Raw genomic sequence first — 20151 nt, forward strand, 5'->3', positions numbered from 1 at the left:
TTAGAGCCTGGGCAGAGCTGTGCACACAAAGTCTGTCATGTGTCAGCCTCAATTAGGCTCATCTCTCTGTGCCGCCTGGAAACGCAACTGCTGACTCCGAGCTGGAACCCGGCGATTTTTTTCTTCTTCTCCTCTCCCCTCAATCCGCTTACTTTGCAAGCTGAGTTTTATTCATTAAGAGCCGCTTTGTGACAGTTCCTGCACAGGAGAGTTATTTTGCTTGAAAAGTGGCTCCTTGTTAGTTTGGGGAATCTTTGTGGTATTTTTTTATTTTTTATTCTGTGTTTGAATTACAGGTGCTTCCAGCAAGAAGTGCGGGGACCAATCCTTCCCCTTATCAGCTCCTCAACCACCCATGTCAGAATGTCTGCGGCGTGGGCTCTACGTACAGACTTTTACTAACCGTTTCACTGTCAAGGGGACGACGACGACGCAGCATCTGATTTATCATCCCAACGTGCTGGCTATTTTCCAGCGCTTTTTAATCTGCAAATCCCATCTCTTTGTCTTATCTGTGGCCATTAGATGTGTGCCACTGTCTAGGGATGTGACTCGCGACGGTCAGTTTTTAAGCAAGTGTCTTCAGCGCCGATTAGTTTTCTTTCTCTCTCTCTCTCTCTCTATGGTAGATTGTCAACTCTATGGTACGCAGCTGGCTTGCTGGTCACCCTGCCCTCCATACTTGTGAGTCACTGCCGAGAAGCTGCTCTGGTGTCCAGCAGCAGGTACACCAAAACATAAAATAAGTCAATAGTGAATAGTAAATAAACGGCTTCAGTTGTGGACACTCAAAAGCAGGAAATGCCGGTCGCTGCCGTCATCAAATCACCGAACATCAGCCACAATTATAATAGATGTGTCATTAAGCTGAAAGCCGGCGTACAACTAAAAGCACTTGTTCCGCAGGACGGCCGCTTGACGGAGAGACACATTGATTGTAACCACATATGTCAGCTAATCAGCGTCAGATTATATTTGTTGGAGGACCACCACTGGCTGTAACACTAGCCATATAGTGTGTGTGGGGGGTGTATACTTTGCTTCCCTGTAGTATTACAGTTTAACTATTTGGGGGGGGATAACATTGTGTAGACCTCCCGTCTGCCTGCACAGTTCTGTGCCAGTGACTAGCAAGGACAGGGGGTGGGGAGTAACTAAACAGACCTGTAAGATATATCCTCTTACTGTAAGTGGAGGCTGTTGCCTGGTTACTACCTATTCAGAGTTCTGAGGATGTTTTACATAACATTATTTTGTGAAGCTAGCAAAAAAGTTACTTTGTCTTCCTACACACAGGGCCGAAGGGAACCTTTCCAGGGCCTCAGTATTGGGAACATAGCCATGTGGTGTGGGGGGTGCGGTCACACCGCGTTATGGATATCGGAGGACCTCCTTACTTGCCACACCGCCGCTTTAGGTAGCCTGTCTGTACCTGCCCCGCCCCACTTTCTGCTCCCCTGCCTGCACACACACACACTAATCAGGGAACAGTTCCCTAAATGCAACCTCATTTACATAATCTTGGTCCTCTAAACAAAATCTATGGGGGGGTATTTATTAAAGCTCGGAGAGAGAGAAAATTGTGAGATTTAAAGTTCTAGCCAATCCGCTTCTGCCTTACATTTAACAGGCAGTGTTTGGAAAATGGCAGGAGCTGATTGGCTAGTACTTTAACTCTCACAATTGTATCTCTCTCAGGCCCTCATTCCGAGTTGTTCGCTCGCTAGCTGCCTTTAGCAGCATTGCACACTCTAGGCCGCCACCCTCTGGGAGTGTATCTTCGCTTAGCAGAATTGCGAACGAAAGATTAGCAGAATTGCGAATAGAAAATTCTTTGCAGTTTCTGAGTAGCTCGAGACTTACTCACAGATTGCGATCAGCTCAGCCCATTTCGTTCCTGGTTTGACATCACAAACACGCCCTACGTTCGGCCAGCCACTCCCCCGTTTCTCCAGACACTCCTGTGTTTTATCCTGGCACGCCTGCGTTTTCCCGCACACTCCCAGAAAACGGTCAGTTTCCGCCCAGAAACACCCACTTCCTGTCAATCACACTCCGAACACACCCACTTCCTGTCAATCACGCTCCGAACACTTCAACGATGAAAATTCTTCGTTCGGACGTGAGTAAATCTACTAAGTTTTGTGCTAAAATACTTAGCGCATGCGCACTGCGTACCATGCGCATGCGCATTTTTGCCTTAATCGCTCCGTTGCAAAAATCGGCAACGGGCGAACAACTCGGAATGACCCCCTCAGAGCTTTAATAAATACCCCACTAAGTTTGGCGTGTTAGAGCAATCGGCACTTGGCATACGCAGCATGGAAAGCCCCAGTCCACCTAGCTCCTAAAATAATGCACCCCCGCACCTGCTGTTCTTGAAGACTACATTAAGTAGGCGCTTTTGCGCAACAAACGAAAATGGTATTTGCACCATATTTTAACAATTTGGAATTAGGATCCTTACTGCGTAACCACCTACAGGCGTGGCAGTTATATATTAACAGTCATTTATATACAGAGAATATTTCATGTTATTCACTTCAGTCCCTGACCCGCCAGAGCTTACAATCTATATTCTCTGCCATACAGGAACACATACACCTTTGGGTTTAAGTTTTCTCAGAATCCAGCTAACCTGCCAGTATGTGCAGCCGGAGCAAACCCTTGCAACCATATGGAGAACATACAAACTCCACACAGTAAGGATCTTGGTGGGAATCAAACCCCAGACCTCAGCAATGCTAAACACTACGCCTGCTCGGAGGCCAACAGATGTACAGGAAATTTCCCACAAGAGTTCATGATGGAAAATAAGATTACCACATGCTAATCTCACATATTAATTTCTTGTTTCGCATAGACCAATATGTTAAATAACTGTATAAAGGGCGCTGTAAAGGGGCAGTAAATTCTAGGTATACCGCCTGGACACCAGTGACGGCTCTTACAAATCGTTGCCAGTTTGTGGTTCGCTAAATTGTCTCTGAGTCCTGAAGCAATGATAAAGTTGACATTAATATGTGTTAGAATTGCCGTACACTATATGGGTATGTGCGTAAGTGAATAGCGCCCATTCGTTGTATAGCAAATTTCATTTAATTGAAACAAATACACAAAGAAACAAAAAGGATCTGTTTTGGAAAGTAGATGCCTCGCTCCCACTGATGTATAGATGGGTATTTCTGTTCTGAGGTTCCCCGGGATTAGCAGCGATAAATGCAATCACGCTAATTGAAATCAGGGGAAATGCAGAAACTCGCTGTCCCCGACGGTGTCCTGATCATTTGTCTGACTTAAAAAAAAGAAGCCGCCATTCCACAATTAAACACACATAGGGGATTTGTAGCAACCCAGGACTACTGCAAGATCTGCTGTCACTTTCCGTTAATGAGGCAACCCCCGATAGCAGCCTATTCCCGGGAGGCAGACTTCTCTGCGATCACGGAAATTCGGCAGCACGTTTCCTCTCCTGCACAGGGTTAAATCCTGCAGTCCTCTCCAATACAACAGATGGTTTGTAATCATATTATATCACATTTCCATATCACCAACCACGCTGGTTGAAAATTGCTGTAAATACTGGGGGGGGGGGGGGGGGGGTAGGAGTCTGCTTGTATCAAGAACTTGGAGCAGCTGCGGGTTAATTGATTTTCGCCAGTTTCCCCAGAGACTGCACAAGTATCACATTCAGATGCGGCGCAAAGTCTTCAGGATTTTACTATGTATAAATAAAACCGAAAAAAACAAAACATTCAATGTAAACCTGCTTTTAAATTTTTTTATTTATTTATTCCGTAAAGAGACTTTGTAACAAGTCGTACGACATATATATATTTTTTTATTTTCCAATGTTATGGGGGCTTTTTATTTATATATATATCTATCTATCTATCTATATCTGTCTGTATCTATATATATATATATATATATATATATATATACAGTACTAATTCCTACATTCTCATCATAAATTACTGTCATCAGCTGGGGTGCCAATCAGGGTCCCACATAGCAAGATGTGGGGCCCATAGTACAATACAGGTTTTTTCCACACCAGTGGAAACAATGATAGCACTCTCCAGACTTCGAAATCAATTAGTCAATATAGAAAATGTAATAAAGGTAGTCTCACAGTTCCAAGGTGGCATTCAGAAACAATCTCCAACGTTTCGGTCCTCGGCGGGACCTTTATCAAGGAATGCACAATTAAGTCAGCAGTGTCAGCGTCACAATAAGCATCATAGTAGCAAGGAAACCGGTTTCCTTGCTACTATGATGCTTATTGTGACGCTGACACTGCTGACTTAATTGTGCATTCCTTGATAAAGGTCCCGCCGAGGACCGAAACGTTGGAGATTGTTTCTGAATGCCACCTTGGAACTGTGAGACTACCTTTATTACATTTTCTATATATATATATATATATATATATATCGATCTATATATCTATATAGTTTATTTATTTTTTCTAATTTTATTTTTTATTTGAGACTGCGGTGTCCTGGTGAGCAGAATCACGTTGCAGGGGAGGGTGCAGGCTACATTCTCATGCAGTGATAGTATGTAAAGACATATGAAAGCAGGGAAAACGCACATGACTCATCCAGAAGGCATTTGGCAGTATAAAGACTAGTTATTACATTTTCTCCTTAACCAGTAACCATGCGCTCGGCAGCGAATCGAGCAGAAGAGCTGGCCTTACACATCATACAATACAGTGACAAAGGAATCCGTCAGTTGGATTCAATAAACTTGAGGGATGGGAGTTTGGCAGAAGTCGCTGGGGAGCTTTTACTTGTTAAAGGGAATGTTATACCAGAGAGCAGGATTTGTAGAATCTTGGCGCTGAGATAATGTTCATTCTCGTTCACACAGCTGGCTGAGGACGCCTACGAGAAAGCTTGTCACAATCTAGGCCACAGTTAGAAATCCTGAGACTCTGCAACTGTTGTGGAACTATAAGTAGCAGCAGGCCTTGCCATCAAAAAGTAGCTTCTGAGCCAAGTGTTGATATTCGAAAGCGCTCGAAGTACGGTTGTACTGTATATAGAAATGTAATGGACACTGATTTTGGTCGGCACGCTGGCTACTAAACTGGGCGGTTTGCAATCGATGGAATCATGGAGCCGCTGCAGATTTGGCATTGCTAAATCGGTAGAGTTTCAGCCCATCCGGCTTGGGGGTTCGTGATTGCTGGTGCCATTCTACTAAGGCCTTGCTAAGTTGCATTGGTCACATCCTGGCGCTCCATTCCGATGCAGGTTTTAAAAAAACAAAACTGTGCGCCTCTTTGTAAAATTGTTCTCTGTGCCTCAATCAATTGGCCTCTTAGAAGTTTTCTATTGTTTTTTTCCCCCCCCTAATAATAGAAATAATTTTTGTACCATACATTTATTATAATTAATACATCCCCAAAAATGTATAGCCAGTGTTCTACTTTCCTTTCTTGATCTGAAAGTAGAAGATAATTAAAGAAAACATAATGTGCATTGAGTGGGTAGAGGGCTGTATAAGAAGAGACGTCCCAACTGTACATGGCTGAGGGGAGACTTTAACTCAAGAAGGTCTGGCGGTGTAAGGCGTACTTCCACGTTCATGTTCATATTGCACAGACCTTTCAGGTTGTTTAGGACTCTGGGGGGGGATAATTCAGACCTGATCGCTCGCTAGCGTTTTTTGCAGCGCTGCGATCAGGCCAGAACAGCGCATGCGTAAGCACCGCAATGCGCAGGCGCGTTGCACAGGTTCAAAGCGGATCGCCGCTCAGCGATAGGTTTGTGCGACGGATCTGTTCACACGGGCGTTCGCAAGGAGATTGACAGGAAGACGGTGTTTGTGGGTGGCGACTGACCATTTTCTGGGAGTGTTTGGAAAAACACAGGCGTGTCAAAGCGTTTGCAGGGCGGGTGTCTGACCTCAATTCCGGTCCCGGACAGGCTGATGTGATTGCAGCGGCTGAGTAAGTTCTGGGCTGCGCAGAGACTGCACAAGATCTGTTCTACAACTCTGCTACACATGCAAAGCAAAAATACACTCCCCCTGTAGGCGGCGATTATCTGATCGCAGCGGTGCAAAAATCGCTGCCTAGCAATCAGGTCTGAATTAGGCCCATAGTACAAGGTTTATACTTGCTTACTCTGCATCAGGTTAGCTGGAACAGTATCTTCACTCATTTAATTACACATGTAAGATAATATATTTGACAATCAGTCCAGAAAATGCATGAACCCCAACCACAAGGCTTATCAATATACCACAATGCATTTTGTGTCTCCAGAGCTCCTAACTAACGGAAGACGCTCCGGGATTGTTTGTGATGCAGGTTTGCTAGGTGTGGTGTAATGTGTTTGCATGGTCAACGTGAGACACAGCATTCCTTTCCTGTCAGGGCACACTCCCCTGTAATGGGCAGCGTACTGTGTTACAGGCTCACCCCTGTAATGGGTAGCGTACTGTGTTACAGGCTCACCCCTGTAATGGGCGGCGTACTGTGTTACAGGCTCACCCCTGTAATGGGCGGCGTACTGTGTTATAGGCTCACCCCTGTAATGGGCAGCGTACTGTGTTACAGGCTCACCCCTGTAATGGGCGGCGTACTGTGTTACAGGCTCACCCCTGTAATGGGCGGCGTACTGTGTTACAGGCTCACCCCTGTAATGGGCGGCGTACTGTGTTATAGGCTCACCCCTGTAATGGGCAGCGTACTGTGTTACAGGCTCACCCCTGTAATGGGCGGCGTACTGTGTTACAGGCTCACCCCTGTAATGGGCGGCGTACTGTGTTACAGGCTCACCCCTGTAATGGGTGGCGTACTGTGTTACAGGCTCACCCCTGTAGTGGGCGGCGTACTGTGTTACAGGCTCACCCCTGTAATGGGCGGCATACTGTGTTACAGGCTCACCCCTGTAATGGGCGGCGTACTGTGTTACAGGCTCACCCCTGTAATGGGTGGCGTACTGTGTTACAGGCTCACCCCTGTAATGGGTGGCGTACTGTGTTACAGGCTCACCCCTGTAATGGGCAGCGTACTGTGTTACAGGCTCACCCCTGTAATGGGCGGCGTACTGTGTTACAGGCTCACCCCTGTAATGGGCGGCGTACTGTGTTACAGGCTCACCCCTGTAATGGGCGGCGTACTGTGTTACAGGCTCACCCCTGTAATGGGCGGGTACTGTGTTACAGGATCACCCCTGTAATGGGCAGCGTACTGTGTTACAGGCTCACCGCTGTAATGGCAGATATTTCCATAGTGGTTTTGTTGTGCGCTCAGAGTCTCATGGCTTAATTGCAGCAATTAGCAACCCTGGAGTTTATTCCTTTAGCTCAGGGGTGTAATGTGTTTGCATGGTCAATGTGAGACACAGCATTCCTTTCCTGTCAGGGCACACTCCCCTGTAATGGGCAGCGTACTGTGTTACAGGCTCACCCCTGTAATGGGTAGCGTACTGTGTTACAGGCTCACCCCTGTAATGGGCGGCGTACTGTGTTACAGGCTCACCCCTGTAATGGGCGGCGTACTGTGTTACAGGCTCACCCCTGTAATGGGCAGCGTACTGTGTTACAGGCTCACCCCTGTAATGGGCGGCGTACTGTGTTACAGGCTCACCCCTGTAATGGGCGGCGTACTGTGTTACAGGCTCACCCCTGTAATGGGTGGCGTACTGTGTTACAGGCTCACCCCTGTAATGGGCGGCGTACTGTGTTACAGGCTCACCCCTGTAATGGGCGGCGTACTGTGTTACAGGCTCACCCCTGTAATGGGCGGCGTACTGTGTTACAGGCTCACCCCTGTAATGGGCGGGTACTGTGTTACAGGATCACCCCTGTAATGGGCAGCGTACTGTGTTACAGGCTCACCGCTGTAATGGCAGATATTTCCATAGTGGTTTTGTTGTGCGCTCAGAGTCTCATGGCTTAATTGCAGCAATTAGCAACCCTGGAGTTTATTCCTTTAGCTCAGGGGTGGGGAACCTTTGGCCCTCCAGCTGTTGTTGAACTACACATACCAGCATGCCTTGCTACAGTTTTGCTATTTGGCAATGCTAAAACCGTTGTAGGGCATGCTGGGAAATGTAGTTCAACAACAGCTGGAGGGCCGAAGGTTCCCCATCCCTGCTTTAGCTAAACCATGACCCCCTATATGCAGGGTCCTAAACCATGACCTCCTATATGCAGGGTCCTAAACCATGACCCCCTATATGCAGGGTCCTAAACCATGACCCCCTATATGCAGGGTCCTAAACCATGACCCCCTATATGCAGGGTCCTAAACCATGACCCCCTATATGCAGGGTCCTAAACCATGACCCCCTATATGCAGGGTCCTAAACCATGACCCCCTATATGCAGGGTCCTAAACCATGACCCCCTATATGCAGGGTCCTAAACCATAACTTCCTATATGCAGGGTCCTAAACCATGATCCCCTATATGCAGGGTCCTAAACCATGATCCCCTATATGCAGGGTCCTAAACCATGACCTCCTATATGCAGGGTCCTAAACCATGACCTCCTATATGCAGGGTCCTAAACCATGACCCCCTATATGCAGGGTCTTAAACCATGACCCCCTATATGCAGGGTCCTAAACCATGATCCCCTATATGCAGGGTCCTAAACCACGACCGTCTATATGCAGGGTCCTAAACCATGACCCCCTATATGCAGTGTCCTAAACCATGACCCCCTATATGCAGTGTCCTAAACCATGACCCCCTATATGCAGGGTCCTAAACCATGACTTCCTATATGCAGGGTCCTAAACCATGACTTCCTATATGCAGGGTCCTAAACCATGACTTCCTATATGCAGGGTCCTACACCATGACCTCCTTATATGCAGGGTCCTAAACCATGACTTCTTATATGCAGGGTACTAAACCATGACCTCCTATATGCAGGGTCCTAAACCATGACCCCCTATATGCAGGGTCCTAAACTATGACCTCCTATATGCAGGGTCCTAAACTATGACCTCCTATATGCAGGGTCCTAAACTATGACCTCCTATATGCAGGGTCCTAAACTATGACCTCCTATATGCAGGGTCCTAAACCATGACTTCTTATATGCAGGGTACTAAACCATGACCTCCTATATGCAGGGTACTAAACCATGACCTCCTATATGCAGGGTACTAAACCATGACCTCCTATATGCAGGGTCCTAAACCATGACCTCCTATATGCAGGGTCCTAAACCATGACCTCCTATATGCAGGGTCCTAAACCATGACCTCCTATATGCAGGGTCCTAAACCATGACCCCCTATATGCAGGGTCCTAAACCATGACCCCCTATATGCAGGGTCCTAAACCATGACCCCCTATATGCAGGGTCCTGAACCATGACCCCCTATATGCAGGGTCCTAAACCATGACTTCCTATATGCAGGGTCCTACACCATGACCTCCTTATATGCAGGGTCCTAAACAATGACCTCCTATATGCAGGGTCCTAAACCATGATCCCCTATATGCAGGGTCCTAAACCATGATCCCCTATATGCAGGGTCCTAAACAATGACCTCCTATATGCAGGGTCCTAAACCATGATCCCCTATATGCAGGGTCCTAAACCATGATCCCCTATATGCAGGGTCCTAAACCATGATCCCCTATATGCAGGGTCCTAAACCATGATCCCCTATATGCAGGGTCCTAAACCATGACCTCCTATATGCAGTGTCCTAAACCATGACCTCCTATATGCAGTGTCCTAAACCATGACCCCCTATATGCAGGGTCCTAAACCACGACCTCCTATATGCAGGGTCCTAAAGCATGACCCCCTATATGCAGGGTCCTAAACCATGACCCCCCTATATGCAGGGTCCTAAACCATGACCCCCTATATGCAGGGTCCTGAACCATGACCTCGTATATGCAGGGTCCTAAACCATGACTTCCTATATGCAGGGTCCTACACCATGACCTCCTTATATGCAGGGTCCTAAACAATGACCTCCTATATGCAGGGTCCTAAACCACGACCCCCTATATGCAGGGTCCTAAACCATGACATCCTATATGCAGGGTCCTAAACCATGATCCCCTATATGCAGGGTCCTAAACCATGACCTCCTATATGCAGTGTCCTAAACCATGACCCCCTATATGCAGTGTCCTAAACCATGACCCCCTATATGCAGGGTCCTAAACCATGACCTCCTATATGCAGTGTCCTAAACCATGACCCCCTATATGCAGGGTCCTAAACCATGACCCCCTATATGCAGGGTCCTAAACCACGACCTCCTATATGCAGGGTCCTAAAGCATGACCTCCTATATGCAGGGTCCTAAACCATGACCTCCTATATGCAGGGTCCTAAAGCATGACCTCCTATATGCAGGGTCCTAAACCACGACCTCCTATATGCAGGGTCCTAAACCGTGACCTCCTATATGCAGGGTCCTAAACCGTGACCTCCTATATCTATATAACATAACACTTAGATTTGTCCCTACAGAGACATTACACAATCTGCTTTCACTCCCTTGTATATGTATCTTGTTCTCATCCATGACTGCTTCTCCCGCCCGCTCGCTGCTCTTCCTGAGAATTGTCAGTTGTTTCCCCAGGTAGAATACTGATAAAATCCCGCTGATGTAACCTTAGGAGTGAATTCAGTTGTGCGTGATGCGCCGTTCCAGAATGACACATCACGCCTTCTGACATTGCATGTTTTCCCTTACGCCCCATAGAGGTGCGAGGGAAAGGGAGCCGGCCCTGCCGTTACCAGCCGATATGTGCACAGCCCGGCATCAATTTTAAGATCTTGTTGACTCCTCTTCCCCCAGTAGATTAGGAAGACAATGGCTCTTGTGTAATGCTTATTGTAGGACCCTCTGTGTCACCACCACCTCGGCGAGGCCCAATAGCACAGAGAGAGAGTCTCATATCTCTGTGATAGATTATACTTCTCTATAACATATGGGGTCGATTCATGAAGCAGTGAAATAAGGGGTAAGCAGTGAAAAGAGTGGAGAAGTTGCCCATGGCAACCAATCAGCTGCTTCATATAGTTTTATAGAATGCACTCATTGACGTTTCTATAATGGGTGCAGTGTGTGCGGTGCGCACACTGCACCCATTTCTCCTATACTTACCTTTCTGGAGTCCATCGGTGTCCGTGTGTGTGAGGCCCCTCCTCTCCCGTAGCCGTCACGCTGCTGCTAGCGCACTGACCACTAGAGACTCTGACACAGTGCCAGAGTCTACAGCGCATGCGCAGGGCTCCGAAAAAATGGCGCGGCGGCCATTTTTCGGAGTCCTGCGCATGCGCTGTAGACTCTGGCTCAGAGCGCTAGCTGCGGCGCAATGGCTATGAGAGAGGAGGGGGCACACACACGGAGTCTGCACACGGGTCCCCTCCTCTCTAGAGACGCCCCTGAATGCACTTATTAAATGATACTTCAAAGCTGATTGGTTGGCATGGGCAACTTCTCCACTGGCTCGCTTCTCCACACTCTTCACTGCTTAATGAATAGACCCCTTGCCTCTATATTTGAGCAGGGTGTGCTTCCTGCCATCTGCTAGGATTTACACTGTCCCGGAAGCCGCTAAAGTGACCTCTTTCTGATGAGTGGTCTAAGACATTATCTGTCATCGCGGAACATGCAGTTTTACTTATTATTTATTTTCTGCCTTCTCCGCTTTTAGACTCAGCAGCAATTCCCCATGGTAGGATTGAACTTTGCAACAGAGGGACCCCACTTATATGTGGGAGCAATTCAATCACCGCTGATCGCAGTGGTGCGATGTTCAGTGCCGGCAGTGTTCCTGCACATGCACGACCTTGGGTTAGCCAAACACACACAGGGGGAAATTTCTTAAATCTTGGAAACAGATAAAGTACCATCAAAAATGACAGAAACTGGTTGGTACTTTATCTCTCTCCAAAGTTTGATATCCTTCCCCCTCAGAAGAGTCGGTGGGACTTGGAGAGCTCCCTCTTTGCACTGTGATAGCTCCCTCCGGGTGTGGTATGCAAGGTCGACCACACTTGTCCAGGTCGACCACTGTTGGCCGACAGTAAGTAGGTCGACATAGTTTCTAGGTCAACAGGGACTCTAGGTCGACATGACAGAAGGTCGAAATTAGTTTTTGCACTTTTTTTGGTGTCGTTTTCTCCGTACAGGGACCGGGATCCACAGTTAGTGCACCGTGTCCCCTCGCATGCTTCGAGCAAGGTGCCTTGCCATTCTACTGCTGCGCTTAGCACCGGTTACCGTTCCCAATTGTAGTCCGCGTGGATCGTAAAGTATGAAAAAGTAAAAACAAAAGGGGAAAAATGTGAAAAACTCACGTCGACCTTTTGTCATGTCGACATAGAGTCCCTGTCGACCTAGAAACCATGTCGGTCTTCTTACTGTCTTACTGCCCTCCCTCCAATGGAACTAGTCTACAAATGCCGTTTGAAGCAAAGCTTTTTGGAGCACTTTAAATGATGGAAAAATGATTAATTTACAGGTCCAAGAACTTGTTTCTATACCCCCAGCATAACCCACCGGTAATGCAGGAGACCATCCGTGCCTGCCCTGCATACCTAGAATAACCCTCTCAGTGCCTTCTGGCAGGGCAGAATTGCACATGTTAAAGTACGACCCTGCAGGAGAACGTGCAGGTACGAGGGAACGGTCCTGCCTTTACATGTGGCAATTGTTCCCACAAGTGGATGGCTTCTCTGCCGGCAAATAATCCCAGGATGGAGAGCAATATCATTTCCAGGTAATTACACAACTAATTGCCTGTCCTTAGCCGGAGCTCTTTCCTGCCCGTACATTGGTGGAGGAGCAGCGTTTCAGCTCCACGGAACATGGCAACCGAGCACTTGAGACTGTGTCTCGCCTTGTGTAATGATACATATTGTACTTGACTGGCGATCGCTCTCCTCCTGCTCATTCTGCCACTGCCCTCTGTTCCAGCTCATCTCAGGATCTCTGCGTCTTTACACCCAGCGGGTATACGTGCCATGTACAGGGTATGGCGCAGTTACGGTATGCTCCATGTAAGGTGTAAGCCGTGGAGCCAGAAATGTGTCTGTATCACCCCCTAATCCACGGCGTGCAGGATGCAATCATTGTTACCTATAATATAAAGGGAGATTTCGGGGTAACCGTGCTCAGGAAACTGGAACAAAACAATCTGATATATTGACCATAATCTGTGGGGCACTGGATTTGACAGATAGAGGTTTTTCTATTATTTGGAGCAAAATGTCTTAAATATATAAAATTATCATCAAGATGACCCTACAGTATAATTTCCATCCTGTTACACGGAGCAGCAATCGGTGCTCCTCACAGTGATATAGGAGACTCTAATGTTCGAGTGTCGTCGTCACCAAGCTGCCCAGTTATTTCCTTTTTAGGGGGGAGAGTTATCAAGGCTTGGAGAGAGATAAAGTACCAACTCATCAGCTTCTAACTGTCATGGTACAGGCTGTTGTGAAAAATGACAGGAGCTGATTGGCTAGCACTTTATCTGTTGATAAATCTCTGCGTATGTTATAAATAAGAAGTATACGCTGTATATATACGAGGAGGGGAGCAGCCTACTTCTGTACGGGTGGGGCAGGAGGGAAGTTGACATAACGTAGACAGAATATAGTCTATAAAAGTAAGTTTTCGGTTTAAAGCTTCATATATAGAAAAATAAAGGTGAGTAGCCCTTAAACATTACAGTAGACCAGGCATTATTGGTAAAGAAGCAGCCTTGTCTGATCTACTATGGTCCTCGGTACTGTAAGCATGGGTGCCAAGGGTGGAGCAAACTGGGTGGCGGGTGCTCTTGGGTACAGAGAATGCGGCGCTGGGGTGTGACTTTATATCTTTGGCTCCTCTGGGGGTTAATGCCTTATAAACTGGTAAAGGACTTAAATGATTTTAGGTTCCAGTTCTCCCAATGCGCTTTTGCAACTTTTTATTGGTTATTATCTTGTTGCTCTTCCGGGGCAATATGGATGGTGTAATGGTTAGCATTACTACCTCACAGCACTGAGGTCATGGGTTCGATTCCCATCATGGCCCTAACTGTGTGGAGTTTGTATATTCTCCCCGTACTTGCGTGGGTTTCCTCCGGGTACTCCGGTTTCCTCCCACAATCCAAAAATATACTGGTAGGTTCATTGTCTCCCAACAAAAATAACCCTAGCGTGAATGTGTCTGTGTGTACATGTGGTAGGGAATCTAGATTGTAAGCTCCACTGGGGCAGGGACTGATGTGAATGGCCAAATATTCTCTGTAAAGCGCTGCGGAATATGTGCGCTATATAAATAACTGGTAATAAATAAATAATAAATTGTCTTAAGGTGGGTACACACTGATAGATATGTCTGCAGATCAATTGATCTGCAGATATAGCTATGGATGGATCGGGTAGTGTGCTGTGCATACACACTGCCCGATCCGTCATGAACTGGGTGGGCATGTACACACGCCCGCCCAGTTCAGCTTACAATCACCGCCGGCCGCCGCAGCATGTGTACGTACACACACAGCGATGCGTCAATATATCGGTAGATATATTGGCCGTCGGCTGTGCTGCGGGGCCGACGCAATATGTCTGTGAACGACGGAGTTCAGACATATCACCCGTACACACTGGCCGATGGACCCGCGATATATCAGCCGTTCAATAGAGCGCCCGATATATCGGCCAGTGTGTACCCACCTTAAGCAATTTCAAAATCTGACAGACGTATACTCTCTGCAGTGTCCGGTAGACACGCGTACTTTAGGTAGCTGTCCCAGAAGAGTACTTCTGCAGTAAAGTAGGTGGTATGGGACATAGTTGCCGACTTTATAGCTGCCCACCTCCGGGAGGGGGCAGCCAGGTGGTACGGGGTGGCGTGGCTTAGCATACATGGTGGTGCAGGGATGTGATAGAGCATAAGTTGCCATGTGTGGGGGTGTGGCTATGCATTTTCCCCACGTGGCCACACCCCCATTATACAATGCTGAAATTACCGACATTGTATAGCGGGGGGCGTGGCTACGATGACAAATCATCACGAATTGCATCAGCAGCGGGACTGGCCACCTCACTCGGTGAGTGGGTGGCGGGTAGAGGTCCGCTTCAGGAGTCTTGCCCACTTTCCTGGTCGGCCCGACGCCCCACCCCATTTTTAAGAACATCCCGGCCATTCCGGGAGAGCAGGCCAATATGGACTGGGGTGGGGTTTTGCTGAAAATTATGTCATCGTGGCCCCAAATGCCACAAATTGGGTGCTCGATCGTAATGACGCAATTCACAGTTCCTCGCAGTTCACCCCCTGTTGTTGCACCTGGCACCTCCCTTCCTTTAGGATTTCCTGTCTGGGAAGACCACAAATTCAGCGACTGTGTGGTACATAAACAATATTTATAGTATGAAATATGTTATTTTTACTTCTATACTGTTACACATTTGTGGTGGTGGATAATGCTGAGGACAGAGCATTACCATTAATCTAATGCTGATCCTGGCTCCGTCTCATCTGCGTCTGGAGACTGTTTACACGACTGTATCTAACGTCGGCTTCGTGCTGTAACAAAAGCAGGTGGAGGCTTGCTGTGACTTGTAGTTCAGAATCGATGGCAGAAGAGGCTATGAAAGCATGGGATACTGTTGGTAATTCAGGGATTCTTAAAATACTTGTTATATGTAATAGTAGAGCCATGCTGTGTCATTGTGTATGTGTAGGTATAGCATAAAAAATACATATACACGCACATATATATTTAAAGCTGTAGAGTGATAAAAATGACATCATCACATTGGAATGGAATGACAGTTGGTCTGAACTCTGACCCCTCCCACTAGGTGTGTTGTCAGCAGGAGGTGGTGTGTGATGATGAGTGAGTATGGGGAATTGCACTAGTGTGTGGAGACTGTAGAAGTGTGTTATGCCGAAACTCTCTAGAGGTGACATCTCTGACACTAGTGGGAGGGGTCAGAGTTCAGACCAACTGTCATTCCATTCCAATGTGATGATGTCATTTTTATCACTCTACAGCTTTAAATATATATGTGCGTGTATATGTATTTTTTATGCTATACCTACACATACACAATGACACAGCATGGCTCTACTATTACATATAACAAGTATTTTAAGAATCCCTGAATTACCAACAGTATCCCATGCTTACATAGCCTCTTCTGCCATCGATTCTGAACTACAAGTCACAGCAAGCCTCCGCCTGCTTTTGTTACAGCACGAAGCCGACGTTAGATACAGTCGTGTAAACAGTCTCCAGACGCCGATGAGACGGAGCCAGGATCAGCATTAGATTATGGTAATGCTCTGTCCTCTGCGGAGATCCTCCTGCCCTGGTACTTTCACCTGGAAGATTAAGGACAGATGCTGCTGCTAATTAAAATAAAAATATCATCTGTAGGAATGGTGGGATTTTAAATAATTGATCATATGTTAATATTACCTGTAATAGGCTGTCTCTGCTGAAATGGAGACATTTCTCTGGGATGTAGTATCATAGTGTGACTTAGTACGGCTTTCATCTTCCCTAATCAGGCATGCTGATTTCCTGGCTATAGCTCCATCTCACCGCACACGCTTCTCTCAGATCCCATCGCTGCGTGCCGCTGACGTGGGTTGGGTTGGGGTTTGTATCCCAGCTAATGTTATAATATGGGCCCACTGAGTACAGCAGTTTATCCCCATGGTCTGTAAGCATTTACTTTTCTTAACCTGCAAACGTCCATCAAACCCCACGATTTAATATCCCCTAATTTTACATTTTCCCAGATATTATCCTTTCATTTTATTTGCAGTCCCCGGTGCATTATTGGACGCATTTTCCTGATTGCATAATACAGGATCACAGATACAGTATATTCCGCTCTGTGTGGTGCTGTACACTACTGTTTGCATGTTCTGTATTACTGTTCCGCGCACTAGTTTTCATATACAGTACTGTGCATACTGTGCCCCCATGCCTAATGTTGCTAAAAAAAATTCTGCGTCTTATCGCGTGAAAGTTGCCGCAAAAGCGCACTCCCGTTTATCACCTTATCCTATTCCAAATGTGCGAAAATGAGACTTGGGCGAAAAAAATAAAATAAATCATGAGAAATAAGGGTGAAAACAAGGACATCAGCCACTACCTCAAAAAATTCTAAACTACATGTCATAGTATGTAACATAGGACAGCAGTATAGAAGTGTGTCATAGGTCATAGTAAATATATGTGGGGTACTTAAATTGGGTCAAATGGCTGTTAAATGCATTTTTTGGAAAAATATTATAAAAGCAAGTTTTTTCCCAGCAAAATAGGTGCTCAAACTGAATTCAGGGTACATAAAACTGGTATAAGTATATTTGGGTAATTTTATGGGACTTAAAAAAAAGTGTAAACAGACAGACCACTCCCACCTACAAGCCTAAAAACACTTGTCCCACTCATAAAGCACCCCAATATACCTGTCATTTACCTTGAACCCCAAATTCCATAACTTCTTCACACCAAAAGTGACACACCAAAAGTGACATTGGCCAATTAAAAATTAAAACTTCAAAGTGCCTTATTAGTCATTATGAGGGGAGGGGGGTGTCCCAGGGATTCTGAATTAAATTCTGACATTTTTACCTTAAAATAGGGATTTTCCACTTGTTTTCACCTGGGAAAATGTTTTCACTGCTAATTGGATAGGGGTTTTTTTGCAACTCTTTTTCACGATAACTTGTTATCGCGGCTAATAGGATACCCCCTTAGAGACCGCTGTGGGGAAACACAGTAAAATCGAATGGCTTTATTACAAACATAATTACTTTTTAAATGCGCTTACAAGAAATTACAATTATCAGGTTTCGTTGGACCAAATCATCGAACTGGTTTTGCCGTGAGCAGTGATGCACATGGGGTGGGGTTTGCGGTGACTGGAGTTGAGTTGCCAGATCCCATCCCAAAGGACCAATTTTGTTCTAATATAAAGACGTCTCTACGATTGCTAACCCTGCAATGCTGAGGATCCAGTGTTCCTTACCATAACAAGTTGTCACTGATTATACAGGTATATCGTACATCTGTAATACGTCAGCATTATACAGTTATTATCATCCGTGTAACTCTTCCGTATTATCAGTATTTAGCAGCCAGTACAGGTTGCTTTACATGTTTGCTGAAAGGGCCCAAGCTTAGCGCTAAGTGACTTAATTTGCCCCCATAAAACGCTGTTTAAATTAGGAATTAAGTTCTTTATTTGGAGAGGAATAATCAGAAGTGCTTAAACAAGAGATTACGAGGCCACGCTTGCCCTGCATTCAGCTGTTTACCTAAGGGTTTGACTCCGGCTCCGAGTGTCTCTGAACAGCTGGGCTGATTATTCAGGATGCCTCTTGGAATGTGTCAGCCTGAGAGGATCGATATTAGTGCAGAGCTTAGGATGGGAGGGAGCTGTTTAAACATTGAGTGCTCCCGGGATTACAGCCGATGAAAAAATAATGCCTAACAAATATGATGATGGGTTATAGAGCAGCTTGTGATTCCCGTCTGCTGTATGGCTGGGAGGTGCGAGGCTCACACTACATGATGCGCTAAATCACAGCTACCTCCATGGGCTAAGAGGAAAATACCTGTCACTTACATGTTCTGGCTTCCTGTGTGTGTGTGTGTGTGTGTGTATATATATATATATATATAAGAAGAGGGATAGGAGTAACGGCGACCAGTGTTGTTAAAAAATGGATTATAAACTTATAATTTAAGAGGCAAAAATGTATAAATATTTAAAAAGGTTTTAATACATATGAGAGTAAAAAATTCCATATAAATTTTTTTCCATATAAAAGACCATATAACAGATGTACACAGATTCTAAAAAGGATAAGAGATCAAACTTATCTTAAAATCAGTAGGAGGTCAGTACAGGAAATCCAACGCGTTTCGTCTCTCAGACTTCATCGAGGCTTTTTTTATATATATATATATATATATATTACAAAACAAAAAATCAACCCTAATATCTTGCGCTATACCTCTAGTCTCAAACCAACAAGAAATACCCTCTGTCAGATAAGGTATTAAAAGTAGATTACAAATAGAAATGGATTCTCGTGGGAGCCAATATGCCTTTTGTATGACAGTAATTAAAAGTTTTTATTGTACAGAAACAAACGATATTTATCCTAAGCGTTCGTTATTGACACAACCTTCTAAAAATTCATATAAAACAATATTTCAATCTTATACATAAATTACAGTTGGATGTGAGGATTTTACAGCCAGGTGATTACAGTCAGAACTCGAAATGGATGTATCTCCAACCAGATGTTTGTGATAAGGACTTTGTTAACCAGACGTTGCAAAACCCAACGCGTTTCATCCGTTAGGACTTCATCAGGGGTTTGGAATCAGTTCTTATAGTAGGAGTGATTACCATTGATTAGAAAGGTTTAGAATATCCAATGATTACATCCAATCACATATTCAATTCGATAAATATAATATCTAGATAGACTTCAAAAAAATATATATAAATTTGGTTGAAATTAGATGTTACGTTCCCTATTTTCAATCAAGAATGGTGGAACCTTATAGTCTACCTCTGTTTATACATGTCACCAAACAGAGAACTTAGGAAAATTTCAAATCCTGAACGAAACTATTCCCTATTTTCAATCAAGAATGGTGGAACCTTATAGTCTACCTCTGTTTATACATGTCACCAAAAAGAGGACTTAGGAAAAATTTCAAATCCTGAATGATACTATTCCTTTTTACAGGAACAAGTGCAACCTCACTGAATACCAACTACAGCTCTTTTTGGTGACATGTATAAACAGACGTAGACTATAAGGTTCCACCATTCTTGATTGAAAATAGGGAATAGTTTCGTTCAGGATTTGAAATTTTCCTAAGTTCTCTGTTTGGTGACATGTATAAACAGAGGTAGACTATAAGGTTCCACCATTCTTGATTGAAAATAGGGAACGTAACATCTAATTTCAACCAAATTTATATATATTTTTTTGAAGTCTATCTAGATATTATATTTATCGAATTGAATATGTGATTGGATGTAATCATTGGATATTCTAAACCTTTCTAATCAATGGTAATCACTCCTACTATAAGAACTGATTCCAAACCCCTGATGAAGTCCTGACGGACGAAACGCGTTGGGTTTTGCAACGTCTGGTT

General features: G+C 45.3%; 1 protein-coding gene across 8 annotated transcripts in view; it reads left to right on the forward strand.

The window, feature by feature from the left end:
- The window catches only part of VTI1A (vesicle transport through interaction with t-SNAREs 1A), a 743722-nt gene that overhangs the window by 259361 nt on the left and 464210 nt on the right, over positions 1–20151 (forward strand). The window lies entirely within an intron of this gene.

This window comes from Pseudophryne corroboree, chromosome 3 (genome assembly GCF_028390025.1).
Source record: "Pseudophryne corroboree isolate aPseCor3 chromosome 3, aPseCor3.hap2, whole genome shotgun sequence".
Taxonomy (NCBI): Eukaryota; Metazoa; Chordata; class Amphibia; order Anura; family Myobatrachidae; genus Pseudophryne; species Pseudophryne corroboree.